The sequence below is a fragment of the Macrotis lagotis genome, chromosome 1 (genome assembly GCF_037893015.1).
Source record: "Macrotis lagotis isolate mMagLag1 chromosome 1, bilby.v1.9.chrom.fasta, whole genome shotgun sequence".
In the NCBI taxonomy this organism is placed as follows: domain Eukaryota; kingdom Metazoa; phylum Chordata; class Mammalia; order Peramelemorphia; family Peramelidae; genus Macrotis; species Macrotis lagotis.
This window is the reverse complement of record NC_133658.1, coordinates 387985117-388000186: the sequence shown is the minus strand read 5'-3', so window position 1 is coordinate 388000186 and position 15070 is coordinate 387985117. Positions and strand designations below refer to the sequence as shown.

The 15070-nt window shown below is 37.0% G+C and overlaps 1 protein-coding gene across 4 annotated transcripts in view; it reads right to left on the bottom strand.

The window, feature by feature from the left end:
- ATP10B (ATPase phospholipid transporting 10B (putative)) overlaps positions 1-15070 on the bottom strand; it is a 304974-nt gene that overhangs the window by 252523 nt on the left and 37381 nt on the right. The window contains exon 1 of one of the 4 annotated variants that reach the window (XM_074212484.1): positions 1475-1867. The exons of the other annotated variants lie outside the window; for them this stretch is intronic. The gene's annotated coding sequence lies outside the window, so the exon portion shown is untranslated. Of the gene's footprint in view, positions 1-1474; positions 1868-15070 lie in introns of those variants that run through there. 4 annotated transcript variants of the gene reach the window in all.

The window sequence follows — 15070 nt, the reverse complement described above, 5'->3', positions numbered from 1 at the left end:
TTTAAAAAGTTTAGAACTTTCTATATAGTCATCTTTCATGTTCTTTGTATCTGAAATGTTAACATTTGTTGATGACTAAGTTCACAATTTTTTAAAAAATGAGAGTGATGGAATAGATGACTTTTATGGTCCATTCCATGTCTCAACCTATAATCCTATGAAAATATTAGCCTCATATGTGCTAAAATGTGATGCATCTTGTAGCTCCAGATAACTAAGATTTGATTTCACAGGTCATATTCTTCAGTCTCTTAATAGTCCATAGTTAGCTAGGTCATACTGTCAGAATCCTTGAGTGGTAATACTACTCAGTGGTTCTCTAAGGGTCCCTATCAAATTCCCTCCAGAAAGAAGATATTTGCAATCTAAAGTTGCATAGAAAAAGTTCAAGAAGCAAACTGAGCAAAGAGAAAACATTTCAGTGGCACTGGAAGGAAAAATTCATTGGATGTTAGTAAAGGTTAGGATAACTGTTACAGGAAGCAACATTTGTTATTGCTTGATAAGTGACTTAATGTGATAATGCCTCTACAATGGAATAAAATCTCCTGACTCTCCTTTCTATATAGATTCAAGATGGGGTCAGACAGAAGGATTTGACCCAGAAAAGTAGCCTGCCAGATTTTCCTATTTTGTAAGTGGATTCCTCAGGAGAAGATGCATCTACCCTGGCTCTTTTTCATAATCGCCCAAACTGTGCAATCAATTCAGGGAACCAATAGGCCAAGCTACTTATTAGACCTCACACAGACTAACCTTCCATTTGAGTTTGCCAAGTTTTCACTTCTCACCCACTGGTTTGAGTGCCCAGCTGGCCTTGCCCTCATCAGTGCCCTGAAGGAGGAATGAATCAAACAGTGCTCATCCACAGGCCTGCCAGAGTCAATGGAGCTTTCATGCTGACCTCTAAGGGTCAACGTATGTCCTTGAAAAACCCAACTTAACAAACTTTTTCTTTCCACGCTGGTTTTCTTCTTCATACAACCATAAAGGAAAGGCTTCTTTTCCCAATGGAAAGCTACTAAACTCTGAGGTTGAAAATAATCTTTCTATGACTTACTTCTAGCCTCCATGTTTCTCTGAAAATGAACTAAAAATGATCTCTCTTTTTCCTTCTAAAGCATCTAATTGTTTTTGTTTTGTGATAATAGCACATCCTTATTTTGGTTTTGCATCTCACAAAGTAAATGCAGGCTCCACTCTTCATCATCCACTGTATCTGCATTTTCTTAGTATTCAGGTTGTGGAAACAGCTCATCATAATACTGTCAATTAAAGAAGGGGAAAAAAAGAGCTTTCTTGTTGAGGAGGAACTTTTCTCTTATTTCAGCTAAGCTAAATGAATATCTACTCCTACTTTTCAGACCCCAGCCTGACTGTTAACTTCTAGCTGAGGTTTGAAAGTCAACGCCTATCAGCCCAAGGAAATCTTGGCCAAGTAAAGTAGGCTGGCAGGAGATCACTTTTTACTTACCTCTGGAAAAGCCGAGTTCTTTACAGAGCCTGCATCTTTCATAGAGACAATAAACACTGTTGAAAGCTGTAACATTTCTCTGGCTCAATGCTAGGCTCGAGTACGGTCTCCCTTTCTTATGATGCTTTTCATCTCACCGATAACATCAGCTGCCTCCCAATCAGACCTTTGAAGTCAGTGGCAACACTCTCTTTTGGAAAGAGGGAAGGGGAAAAAAGACGTGGCTGGAGGAACAACTGAGACTAAAGAAAGGAGAAAAAAAAATGCTGCTACACTGGAGCCAAGTGTGAGGGGGAAAGAATGGCATTTCTGTAAGTGAGAAACACTCTTCCAGAACACAAAGGGCAGTATTCTAGAGCTCATTTCTGCAGCATCCATGAATACTAAATACAATTCTACTGTACAATTCTATTTTCTGCTATAAGGATGACATAGTGAAGAGAAAATTCTTCTTATAGCTTTGTAATCCAGTCATGATGTTAAAAAATAATGATCTCCATTCAATTTTTCCAAATATTTAATAATAATTCATAGTTCCATAACACTTTATGTATATATATGAAGAAATTTATAAATTAATTTCATTTGTTTTTTACATGTAAATTTTATATTACATTTGATTTACATATGTTACATTGTATGGTAGGTAATATTACTATACCTAATTAATAGTCATAATGAAAATTAGCATTTATAAAATCCTTTAAAGTTTGCATTTTGCATATTATCTCATTTGATCCTCACAACAACCCTGTGAGAGAGATACCATCATTACCCCCATTTTACAGATGAGAAAACTGAAGGTCACAGAATTTTAAGGGACATGCCCATGTCATATAGCTACTAAGTGTCTGAGGCAAGATAAATTCAGGTCTTCTTGCCCCCCAAGCCTATTGTTCCATCTTCTTTTCCACCTAGCAGCAGGAAAATGAAGGACTGTGAGATTCAGAATGATTAAGTGGTTTGCCCTAGCTCATAGAGTTAGATAGCAGTTGAGAAGGCAAACCTGTAACCATTCTATTAACCATTCTATCTGACTCCCTCTTGATGTTAGACAATTAACTTTTGCAGTCTCTCTGCTTTCTTCTTTCTGAATATCATAAGTTCTCAAATCTAGGGACACTTGAAGAAAGAAAAGATTCTTAGTTATGATCATTATACACATGATGTCGATAAATCTGCTCTGAAAATCCCATATGTCTCATTTGAAGTCATCGTAGATTTTAGTTTGTGTCAGATAAGTCAAGTGGGACCAATACATCATAACCAGTGTTTATGTGAAGACCTCATGTACACATCAACAATCAGAGGCATTTATAGGTTTGTTGTTCTCTTTGATTTATGTCTCCCAAAGGAAGTTTCCACAAAACATTATTTTTTACAAAATTGTCAGTTTCTCAGATAACTGTTACAAATGCTTGATCTGATAGTCTGGTCAATGACTATGTGCAGGAGAAACAAGGAATAAGTTCTTGCTAGGGCAAAAGCATTCGGAAGTTAGTATAAGGAGTTCATTGAAGGTAGAACTCTTGGAATCAATGGGGAAGAAAAGAAGTTTAATCAATAGCTAACTCTTTGAGAAAATTTTTACGTAGGATCAATGCCTCCTGCTAGGGTAACTGTAAACCTCTAACAGACGATTAAGCAAAAATCCAGTAAGGATAGTGAAGAGCTTGGGGGGGGGGACGACATTTAAATTTAAACCTGAATATCTGAAGAATTCAAAGTGCAACTTTAAAAGAAGCATTTAAGTACCTCCCCTGAGCTAGGCACTATTTTAGGCTTACAAATATAAAAGTGAGACAGGCCTGCCTTCAAGAAGATTACATTCAACTTACACTCAAAATACAACATATCCACACCTAAGTAAACACAGGATAGACATAAGATGCAAAAGTGTAAGAGTACTAATAAGAAGAGAAATCAAAAATGTGAAATTTGCTTATTGCATTTCTAATTCAATTGGATAAGTCAAAAGAATGAGGGTATCTAGAATAATCAAAGACCATCCCAGAAGAAAAAATCTGAGAGGCAATTTTCTTCTGCCATTTATTTACAAGTTATACATGTGCTCCTTAAGTGCTACAAATATTGTTTGAATGATGCAACCAACTTTCTTGGACAGCTAAACTATAGCTAGTCAGTTGATGACTCTGGTTAGATAGAACAGAAAGAGAACTGACTTTGAACCAAAAAGACCTTGGTTCAACTCATAGGAAATTCTGCCACTTATTCTCTGTGTGATCGGGAGCAAATCACAGGGTCTGTTTCTTCATTAGGGGAGCTGAACTAGATGATCTCTGAAGTTACTCTCAATTTGAAATCTTGATCCAGAATGGTGTTTTTCCTTGCTTAAATTGAAATTTAAATATAATCCTGCATGCTTTCTTGATTTCTCAATTACATCTAGAACATAGGAGACATTGTGTTGCAGTAGAAAAAGCATTTCAAAGCTGTATCATCATTGGGCAAGTCACCTTTCAGCTCTTTCATCTGTAAAATGGGCATAATAATTCATATATTGCCCACCTCTTACTGTTATTGTGAAAAAAAGAAACTGTAAAGTGCTATTAGAAATATAAACTCTAGTAGGTGGCTAGGTGGCACAGTGGATAAAACACTGGCCCTGGAGTCAGGAGGACCTGAGTCCAAATCTGGTCTCAGACACATAATAATTACCTAGCTGTGTGACCTTGGGCAAGTCACTTAAACCCATTGCCTTGCAAAAAGAAAAAAAAAAAGAAACATAAACCCTATAAATCTACCATCTACCTACCTGAACCTTGTTTTTCCCTCTCGGGACTTTTCTCTTTTTTTAGCTTAAATTTCCCTAATTCCTTCAACCATGTGGTTTTGAGTGACTACACTAACTTGGCTGCTCATTTTTTGAACCAGCTCTGATGTATCAATGTCCTAAAATATGGTTTTGAGAACTGAATACAAAAACTTCACTTTTTCAGAAAGCTGTGATTTTAGTGATGGGAGATTTCCCTTGAGAAACTCAGATCATAACCACTCCAAGCTTAGCAGATGGTCTTCATGGGTTACTGTTGAAAAAAAAATCATTGCCTGTTGACCAACCTTCTAATATAAACATTTCTAAATTTAACCAGGCTGGTCCTCAAAGGACAGAGCCTGCCACTGTGCCCATTTTTGAAGCTTTTCCAGCTTGGCAGGAAGTATCAGAGCTTATGCTCTCTATAGGTCTAACCTTCAAGGACTTAGAATCATTACTATGCCATATTGAAGCATGAGGTAATAAAATAATACTACCAGTTGTTATTATTCTAGCTTTGGAGTTCTAATTGGTTCTTCTCTTGGTTTTTCAAGTATTATTTATTCTCTCACTCCCTGGAGATTTTTTCCAGAGCTGTCAGAGAAGTCTGTATCCTAGTCTACATCTTTCTAATCAAAGACATCTTTCTTTGAAAAAAAAACTATTTTAACAACTTTTATCCAGTTCTGGACGTCTAGATTTCTTTGGTCTTTTGGACACTTTTAACTTTTCTTTGAAAGTGAACTATATTAAAAGAGTTTTCTCATAAGAAAAGGAAGAAATTGAATTTTCCCAAGTCCCCTCCAGATATACAATCATTCATTTATTCACAAAGGGGATCAGCTCACTGTGCACTCTTCCCCTAGACATTTTTTTTTGAGAATTATATGCTTCCTTTTCCCTCTTCCATGAACAACATTTACTTGACTTTTTCAGCATAGCTGGATTTGACCTTTTTACCATGTGAGACCAGAGCATCATCCCTCATCCTACAGAGGAGGAAAGTAAGGTCCTCAGAAGGGAAATGATAATAATTGCAGCTAACATTTACATGGCATTTAAAATGCAATTTGCACCTATTGCTTCATTTGATGACTTGCCCAAGGTCACACAGGGAGAATGGCAGGTAACACAGTGAGGTTGACATCCAGGTTATGCCTTTAAGTATACTATGCTATTTCTAGCTTCCTGTTGGTGGGCAGATTACTAGTATACAAATTAGGAATAAAGATGTCTTCAAAATATTTTAAATATATTTCAATGAAACTTAGCAAAAAACAATTGGAAAATATTATCTGATAAAATAGGCTTCTGATGAAATAACTAATTCTGAAACCTTCCCAAACTGAGATTCAAATAGGTATTTTACAGCAGCAGGTCAAATCATTAGGAGGTTGCAGGGAAGAGCTTGTGACTCCTTGAATAACAATTAATTTAAATCAATGTCTAAAGAGGGGGAGATTAGAAAGTGTTGAAATTTACACAGTGAGACCCAATTTGTATTTTAACCAAACACATTCTGCTATGTGATCTGAGAGCATCTGCAATGAGGCAGGCTTAATATGATGCAGGAGTCTCTCTCTTGATATATGGCATGAAATGACTATAGTTGAGTGGTTGTGTTTATTGATGAAAAGCATAATAAAATGAGGAATTTTATTACTGATAAAATTGCCATTAATATTATTAATTAAAAAAACTGCCTACCAAGAGCACTTACAGACTCTGAATTCAGAGGACCCGAGTTTGAATTCCATCTCCTATGTTTACTCCTTGTATAACTATGGGCAAATTATTTAACCTTTCTGGTCCTCATTTTCCTCATCTGTTTAATGTTTTAATTTTTTTTAGACTATGATTTGTGAGTTTTTCCAGTTCTGTATCTAAAATCCTATAAAATTTACATTTGTATGATTGAAATAATTTTACTTTCCCCTCAAAAAAATTTAACCCATCATTTTGCTGCAAAAAATTCCAAGAAATGAGCAGAGAAAATGTTAGCCAATACCCATTATACAGTTGCACATAGTGAACTAAAGAAGCATTAAATGACTTTCCCCAAGGTCATATAGCTAGTTCCCATTCAGGGCTAAAACAAGAATTCAAGTTTCTCAGTGTAAATTCCTATCAGATCTTGGATTATTTGATATACAAATGATAACGAGAGAATTTGTCAAGCAAGAACAAAAAATATAGGATGCAATATTTGTAAAATATATAAATGTTTTTACATTTTCAGTATTTCCTAAATCTAGAGACTGCATTCTTCTAGGGGAGAGTGAATAGAGGGCTACCCTTGGAACCAAAATTTTAGTTGACATGCTAACTCAAACATATAAAACTGTGTGACCCTGGACAAGTTGGTTTAACTCAGGGTCCCAGGTTATTCTCTAAGGTTATAAGTGACAGAGTAGTTGCTTTTATTGTTCTTTCTCCTTTGTTCTTAAAAAGGACCATGCCATCAGGGAGGTGATGCTAAGACATGCAAGTGACCTGAGAGCTGTGAAAAATTGCCAGGCTCACTTTCTCCTCTAGGTCCAGTGGACAGATATGGATCAAGATGACTGGAGATGGTCCTGGAGGCAATGGGAAACCTTGTGTTTTAAAGCTAAAGTCTTTTCCAGGTCACAGTTTGACTGAGAAAATGTCTATTCAGTGATTAAGACTAGGTAAAAAAGAAATGAAGCAAAGACTGACCTCTTTTGCTTAGTCAGAAAAATCAGGTGGGGAGGGGAAGACCCTTAGGGTTTCTGGCCAAAACAGAAACAATTTCTATTTATACTCACTCACTCTGAGCCTGTCAGGGCTCAAACAATGACCAAGTGGAGTTGACCTGGGACTTATTGTTGGTAAATCAATGAAAGTCGGAGTGATGTGAGACTGGTCAACCCCAAGATAGCTTGCTAGGTTTCAGTGATCAAAATTTACATTCCTTTGGGTAGAGCACCCACAGGTAAAGGTGTGATACCCTAGTTTAGAGAGAAGAGTTTCATACAGTGATGAAATCAAAGGTCTAGATGTCTCTCCATTTCTTCCAAAACATAAATACATACATAAATGTACTTATATATACAGGATCATTAAGAAAGAAATGTTTTGGAGGATATTAGACAGTTCAAGGTGTAGCCTTTATAGAATCACTTGGAGCTCCCAGCCATCCTCTCAAACTTATTTTATCTTAGGAGATGTTGTTATGAATATCAGAGTGTTCCTGCATAGCAATGCTCCTTTGGGATTGGTCTTAGGATCTCAAATGCTGCAGAATTTCATTAATCTGTAACTATTTAATTCAGGCAGACTTATGATCCTGCTTACACAATACTTTTGCCTGTGATATGGAAGATAGACACAAAGACTGCAGTATGCTCAGGAGAAACACAGCCAGCAGCTGGGAGTTCAAGGCAGCTTCTGAAAGTTTCAGAATTGTCTTACCAAGTCTGGAGACCAAGTTAAGCATTTAAAATGAATTTAAGTGAGGTAATATGCTGTCCTTTATATACAGCCCATCATTGATATAGTTTGCACTCGAACTGTATATCCAGTTGGATTTGCACTGAGATATTCAGTCTTGTCCAGAACCCATTGTGATGGATGATAGTTATCTCAAGGTAGTTGGATGGAAGATGGCTGGGATAGAGCAGAGGTGTCCTGGGTGATCATGTTAAGGCAATGTCCCCAAGGTCAAGAGCAATTATTTGTCTTCAATTGTTAGTTAACAAATCCTAAACAACTGACCAAAAGTACAAATAGTCCAATTTTCTCCATACCTTCTAATTCGATTAATTTATCAAAGCAATTATTCATGGGCTAGTTACTGGTGATTCAAAGATAAAAATGAAGTAGCACCTACTTTCTAATACCTTTATTGGGGGGCAGGCACCCTTACCCAGATGGGAAATACAAGGTAGCATGAGGGTATTAAGAACTCAAGCAACTATAGAAACTAAAAAATGCTCCCTATAGGAGGTGGAACCTGAACAGTCTTGAAGGAAGCTAAGGATTCTTGGAGGTGGAGAGAAAGAGGAAGCGTTTTCCTAGTCAGAAGTACAGCCTGGATATAGGCTAGATGATGGGAAATGGAATATTGAGTTCATAGAATCTACCCCAGTTGGCTGAAATAAAGAGGAGTAATAGGAAAAAAGACTAGAAAGGTAGCTTGAAGTTTTATTGGGGAGGACTCGATATGCCAATGAAGCAGTTTATCCTAGAAATAACAGAGTGGCATGAAAGCCTCTTGAGCAGGGGAGTAACATGTCAGACCTATGGTTTAGAAAGATTATTTTAGGATATTTGTGGAAGAAAGATTAAAGACAATTAAGGCTGGAAGAAGAGAGACCAGTTAGCAAGGCTGTTACATTAGTTCAGATAAAAATGAATGGGATATGAATTTGTATAGTAGATGTGTTAAAGTTGTTGTGGATATGGTAGTTGATTGGATATCAGAGAATAGGAGATGACTCTGAAAATGGTGACTAGAAAATGGAAGACTAGTTAGAGTGAAGTTTTCCTAATTGCAATAGGGAAATTCAGAAATAGGACAGGCTGGGGCAGAGTGGATAATGAATGCTGTCTTAACAGAGTTACTGAGTTTCAGTTGTCTAAAGGACATCCAGGTAAAGATGACCTACAGGCAGTTGATGATGAATGACTAGAATTTAAAAGAAGGGTGAAGTCAAAACATTTGGGAATCCATCCATCTAGAGATGGTAATTGAACTCATGGGAGTGGATAAGGTGCAGAAGACAGAGAATTTACATAAGGTTGGGGGGAGATAGGCCAGTTAGAGCCTTTGGGAACACTTAGATCTAGGGGTAGAAGATGGAATGATGATCCAGTAAAAGAGACTGATAACCAAGAGAGAATAGTGCCTTAGCAAACAAAGTAGAAAAATAGAAAGAAGGAGCAGGGAATGGTACAGACAACGTCAACATTTGCAGGGAGGTCAAGTAGGATGAGGACTGAGGAAAAAGCCATTTGGATTTATTTGTTTTATATCACTGGTAACTTTGGAGGGAGAAGTTTAGAAGTGTTGATAGATTTGGGTGTCAGACTGTAGGGGTTTGACAAGAGAGTAGTGTGGGGAACAAAGAGAGGCAATAAATAAAATGACTCTTTTTGCAACTTTAGCAATGAGAGTGAGAAGAGACATCAGACAATTGCTGGAGGGAATAGCAGCATTCATTGAATGTTTTTTGTTTCAAGGATGAGGAAGAGTTGTATGTGTTTGTAGGTAACAAGCAAAGAACCAATAATAAGCAGATATTTAAAATTAGGTGGGAAGGATAAGGGGGAAAAGGAAGGGAAAGAGGGAGGAGGAGGAGTGGGTAGGGGAAAAGGGAGAGAGAGAGGAAGGGAAAAGGGAGAGGGGGAGAGAGAGATAGAGATAGAGATAGAGATAGAGAGAGAAAGAGAGAGAGAGAGAGAGAGAGAGAGAGAGAGAGAGAGAGAGAGAGAGAGAGAGAGGGGGAAGCTAGATGGTATAGTGGATAGAGCAACTGCCTGGAGTCAGGAGGACCTGAGTTCAAATATGACCTTATACACTTAATAATCACCTAACTGTGTGACCTTGGGCAAGTCACTTAACCCCAATTGCCTTGCAAAAAAACCAAAAACAAACAAAAAGGAAAGAGAAAGGGAGAGAAAGGGATGGGGGGAAGAGAGAGAGAGAGAGAGAGAGAGAGAGAGAGAGAGAGAGAGGGAGAATATGATGGGGCAAGATCTAGAAAAATAAGGAATAGGATAGGTTTAGAGCACAACTAGAAGGGTTGAATTTGGCAAAGGCTTCTTTCTCAGAGGCTTCTTCCTGTAACAAAATAAGAAAGAATGAAAAAAAATTATATGAAAGTGTTTTCAGATGTGGAAAAGGAATTTCAAAATCACCTGTCTATATTTTCTCAGGAAAATAGGTGACAAGGTCCTCTGGTAAGAGGGAGAGGAAGGAACTGGATTATGTGACTTAAGGAAGGAAAAAAAGATTTAAAAGAGCTTCTTGGGGGAATGGGGAGGGAGTCAATCATGGAAGGGCAAGAGGATTTCTGTGGAGCAATCAGGGACCAGTCAAGATTAATGATCATAAATTTAGAATGAATACAGTGTGACTTCTTGCTGTCTTGAAAAATTAAGGTTCTCATTTTGGAAAGCAGTTTATAATTACACTAAAATTGTCTAAAATGTACACATCCCATGATCCAGAGGTCTCACTACTACTCATATATTCCAAGCAGGTCAAAGATGAAACAAAAATCAAGGTCTCATATCTCAAAATACTTATAGGGTTTTTCTTTTTCTTCTTCTTCTTTTTTTTGCAGTGGAAACAAAAGAGCTTCCTGTAGACTGGGAAATGGACAAACAAATTGTAGACTATTATTGTAGTCTAAAGAATGTTGAATAGGAAGATGTATGGGAACTTACATACAGTGAAGTAAGGAAAAACAGAACTGGAAAAACAGTAGTCACAGTGGCTATAATGAAAATTAAAAAAAAGCAAAAAAGTTGAAATGAAGACTATATGATAATGACCAATTTTTACCCTAAAAAAAGAATTTTGAGAATGCAGCTACCTTTGCAGAGGTGGTAGACTATAAGAATGGAGCACTACATATGATATTGAACCTAGGTGATGAGTCAGTTTTATTGAACACCTTATTTTTGAAGGGAGGTCTTTCTTCTTAAATTTTTACTATATGGGACAGTGCTTTGTGCCAGGTAGGGAGAAAGGACATATTAGGAACTGAAGGTGACATAAAGACAAAAGATAATCAACACAATATTTAAAAAAAAAAGAAAAGTTTCACCAAGTCCTTCCAGAACAAAGGTTGATATTAATTAGAAGAATGTTAATCTGTATTTGGATGGATAATAATGAAGAAAATGGATTACAATGATTCTGAAATCTTTTAAAATAGCTGTGGTGCCTGGAGCTTGGGCCAGAAGACCTCTGACCATCTCTCTAGTTAATCCTTTCAGTTTAGAATTTAGACATACTAATTTGGGTGTTTCTTAGCTTATATTGAAAGAGAAAGAGAAAAAACAAGTGGAAGAATGGCACCCTGAAAGTGAGAACTAGTTTAGTCAGTCAGTCGGGAAATGGTTTGGAATAGTTAAGTGGCACACTGGATAGAGCTCTAGGCCTGGAATCAAGAAGACTCCTCTTTCTGACTTCAATTCTGGCCTTAGACATTTATGAGCTGTGGGAACTTGGGTGAGTTACCTAACCTTGTTTGACTCAGTTCCTCATATGTAACATGATCTTGGAGAAAGAAATGGCAAGGTACCTTTCCCAAGAAAAATTCCAAATAGGGTTACAAAGAGTTGGACATGACTAAAACAAGTGAACAACATCAGCATTGCATAATATCCTTCCAAGAATCATTGGTAAAATTTTGTTTTTTTTTTTTCAAGAAAGGGTGGTAGGATAAGAGATTAAGATCTCAGAAGGAACTTTAGTGATCATCATATCCAATCCTCTCACTACATAGGTGAGAAAATGGGAGACCCAGGGAGGTTGACTGAGTTCCCCAAGGTCAAATAGGTGGGGAGTAAGAAATTAAATTTAAACTCAATTTCTCTAACTCTAAAGCAAGTGGTTTAAAAAAATTTTTTTTTGCTCTATAAGCATAAATTTAAATGCTGCCAGATCAATTCTCAGAGAGGGAGAAGATGAAACTCATAGAGGGAAGATCTTTTGGGGTTTTTGTAGATATGAGGATATTTGATTTCCTCCTTTCTCACTTCTAGGAATGATATGAGGCATCACATCCCTTCTGCTTCTCCAGATGGCACTACAGAGCCAGAACAAGGTGAAAAGGATAACTTGATTAATAACTTGATTGTTTGATGAATCTTAAGAAAGAATTTTCTGCCATAAATAAACCTGGAAGTATATTCTATCTAGAAGCAACACCAATGATGAACAATTGTTAGTCAAACACCGAGTTATTCTTCTAGTAGTGGGGAAGCATTGTGCTGTATATGTTCTCTTACCTGGGTCCAGTAATGATTGATAGTCTTTGCAAAATAACTGGGTGAATTTGGGCATGTATCCATGAAATAGCAAAGCTCTTTGATTTCATACAAACACTGAACTCTAATATTATAGTCTCAGTCATTCAGACCATAACCTAAATGGTGGTAATAACTAAATAAATAAAAGGCTGAAGTGGAGCAGCCTCAAGTAACTTTTCTATAGTTGCATCATCTTATAATAACTTTCAGTGTTTTCCAAAATATTTTAACTTATTTCATTCACTCCATTTCTGTGTCTTCCTTAGAACACATAATAGAGCAGCTAGGTGGTGCAGTGGAAAGAGCACCCGCCCTGGAGACAGGAGTACCTGAGTTCAAATCCAGCCTTAGACACTTAAAAATTACCTAGCTGTGTGGCCTTAGGCAAGCCACTTAACCTCATTGCCTTGCCAAAAAAAAAAAAAGGACACATAATATACAGGAGGGAAAATCATACCACATCTGTCTATCCTCATCTTGTCTTACTTCTGATTTTACATAATTGATTGGGACACTGTGAAGTTAAATGATATGGGCAGGGCAACACAACTAGCATGTATCAGAAACAGGACTTAAACCCAGGATTTTTTCTGATTTGAAGGTCAGCACTCTTCTCTGGGGAGTTCTTTACACCAACAAAATCATATATATGCCCCTCTTCTGTGAATCTCTCTTTTATCTATCTAGACAGTCTATCTATTTATGACTATCTTTCTCTCTCTAGCTATCTATCTGTGTCTATCTCTCTGCTATCTGTCTCTCTGACTGCATCTACTATCTATCTGTCTGTCTGTCTGACTGTGTCTACTATCTATATCTGTCTTGTCTGACTACATCTACTATCTGTCTGTCTGACTGCATCTACTATCTGTCTATGTCTCACTGACTGTGTCTACCATCTGTCTGTCTGACTGCTTCTACTATATGTCTGTCTGACTGTGTCTACCATCTATGTGTCTGTCTAACTCTGTCTACTACCTATGTGTCTGTCTCTCTGACTGTGTCGACTATGTCTGTCTCTGTGTCTACTATCCATCTGTCTGTCTGACTCTGTCTACTATTTGTCTCTCTGACTATATCTACTGTCTGTCTACTATCTATCTGTGTTTACTATCTATCTATCCATCTTTCTGTCTGACAGTGTTTATCTGTCTACCTTTCTGTCTCTATCTGCCTGTCTGTCTGTTTGCTATATATCTGACTGTCCAATCTATCTGTATCTATCTATTTGACTGCTATCTATCCATCTGTCCATCCATCCATTTTATCTATGACTGCTATCTGTCTATAGGCCTGCTTGTTTGTGACTGTCTATCTAGCATTTTCTTTGTCTCCCTCTTCTATCTCTTTCCACTTCTTTCTTTCTCTCTATTGTGTTATCAAACATTTATTAGAGCCTAGGGATTAAAAAAAAAAGAAGCAAAAATGAAACAGCTCCTGCCCTCAAAGAGCTTATGTTTTCTCAGGGGGGGGAGGTAATATGTACCTAAGCAGTTAGGTGGTATAGTGGATAGAGAGATAGATTTGGAGTCAAGAAGACCTGTTTAAATCCTACCTCAGATATTAAATGTGTAACCCCAGGTAAAGTTTGAGTTTCCTCATCAGCAAAATGGGGATAATGACAACTCTTCACTCAAAATTGTTTTGAGGATCAAACGAGATAATATTCACAACAGAGTTTCTGCAAACATTGTCATTATACAAAGGCTATTATTATAATAAAGTAGTTTTACTTTTTGGCCTAATTGCTATTCCTCACATTCTGGAACTCTGAATTGGTTGTACTCCATGCCTGGAATGCTCTCCCTCCTCACTTTGGCTTCCTGTAATTTCTGATTTCCTTCAAGACTCATCTCAGTTGTGTGACGTTGGACAAGTCACCTAATCCCATTGCCTCACAAAAACAACTATAGCTACAAAAGACAGTTTAAGGGCTATCTGCTGACTACAAAATGTTTTTTCCAGTCTCCACAGCTATCAAAACTATCTTTTTTCTTCTTTGTTTGTGTCTTGTACAATCTCAGGTAGTATATGTACATATCCCCTACCCTATGATTACTTAGAGGCAAGGACTGCATCTCTTGTGCCTTTGTACATACGCGATTTAATATGGTGCTTGTAATAAAGTCGATGCTTAATAATCCTACCCAATGGATTGACTGAAGTAGCTTCAAATTATATTTAAACAAATACTAGGCAATTTCAGGAGGGAGGACACTAAGAACTGAGGGTACTAGGAAAATCTCATGTAGAATAAGGTCATACTTGGGCAGATGTTTGGAGGAATGATGGGATTGATTCCAAGAAGGACAAGTGAGGAGAAAGTACATGTAAGGCTGGTGGGGAAAGTCAATGCAAAGTCAGACAGATGCAAGATAGATAGAATTCCATGTATGCAGAAAAACAAGAAGTTTGGTTACTCAGATCAATCTACTTTCTCTGTGTTTGCTTTTGTGTCTATGTACATATAAGTATGTTTATGTGGGCATGTGTATATGTATATGCTTTGATTTCATCTTTATTCGTCATGTTTATCTTTTTCATTTTTAATATTAGTGATTTGGTTTTCTTTTATCTTTTTAAATCATATGAACCAATGACTTATTTATTTTATCTTTTTTTCATAAAACCAACTCCTAGCTTTATTAATTCAATGGTGTGTTTGCATGTATGAGTATTTAATATTAGGGTCCATGGATGAAATAGAGGCAGCGTTTAGGTTGGATTGAATGTTGGGAAACTGAACAGTTCTTTCAATGCCCCAAATTGATCACTGCTATAAAAGTTCATCTTTTAACAGCATAATACTTACAGTG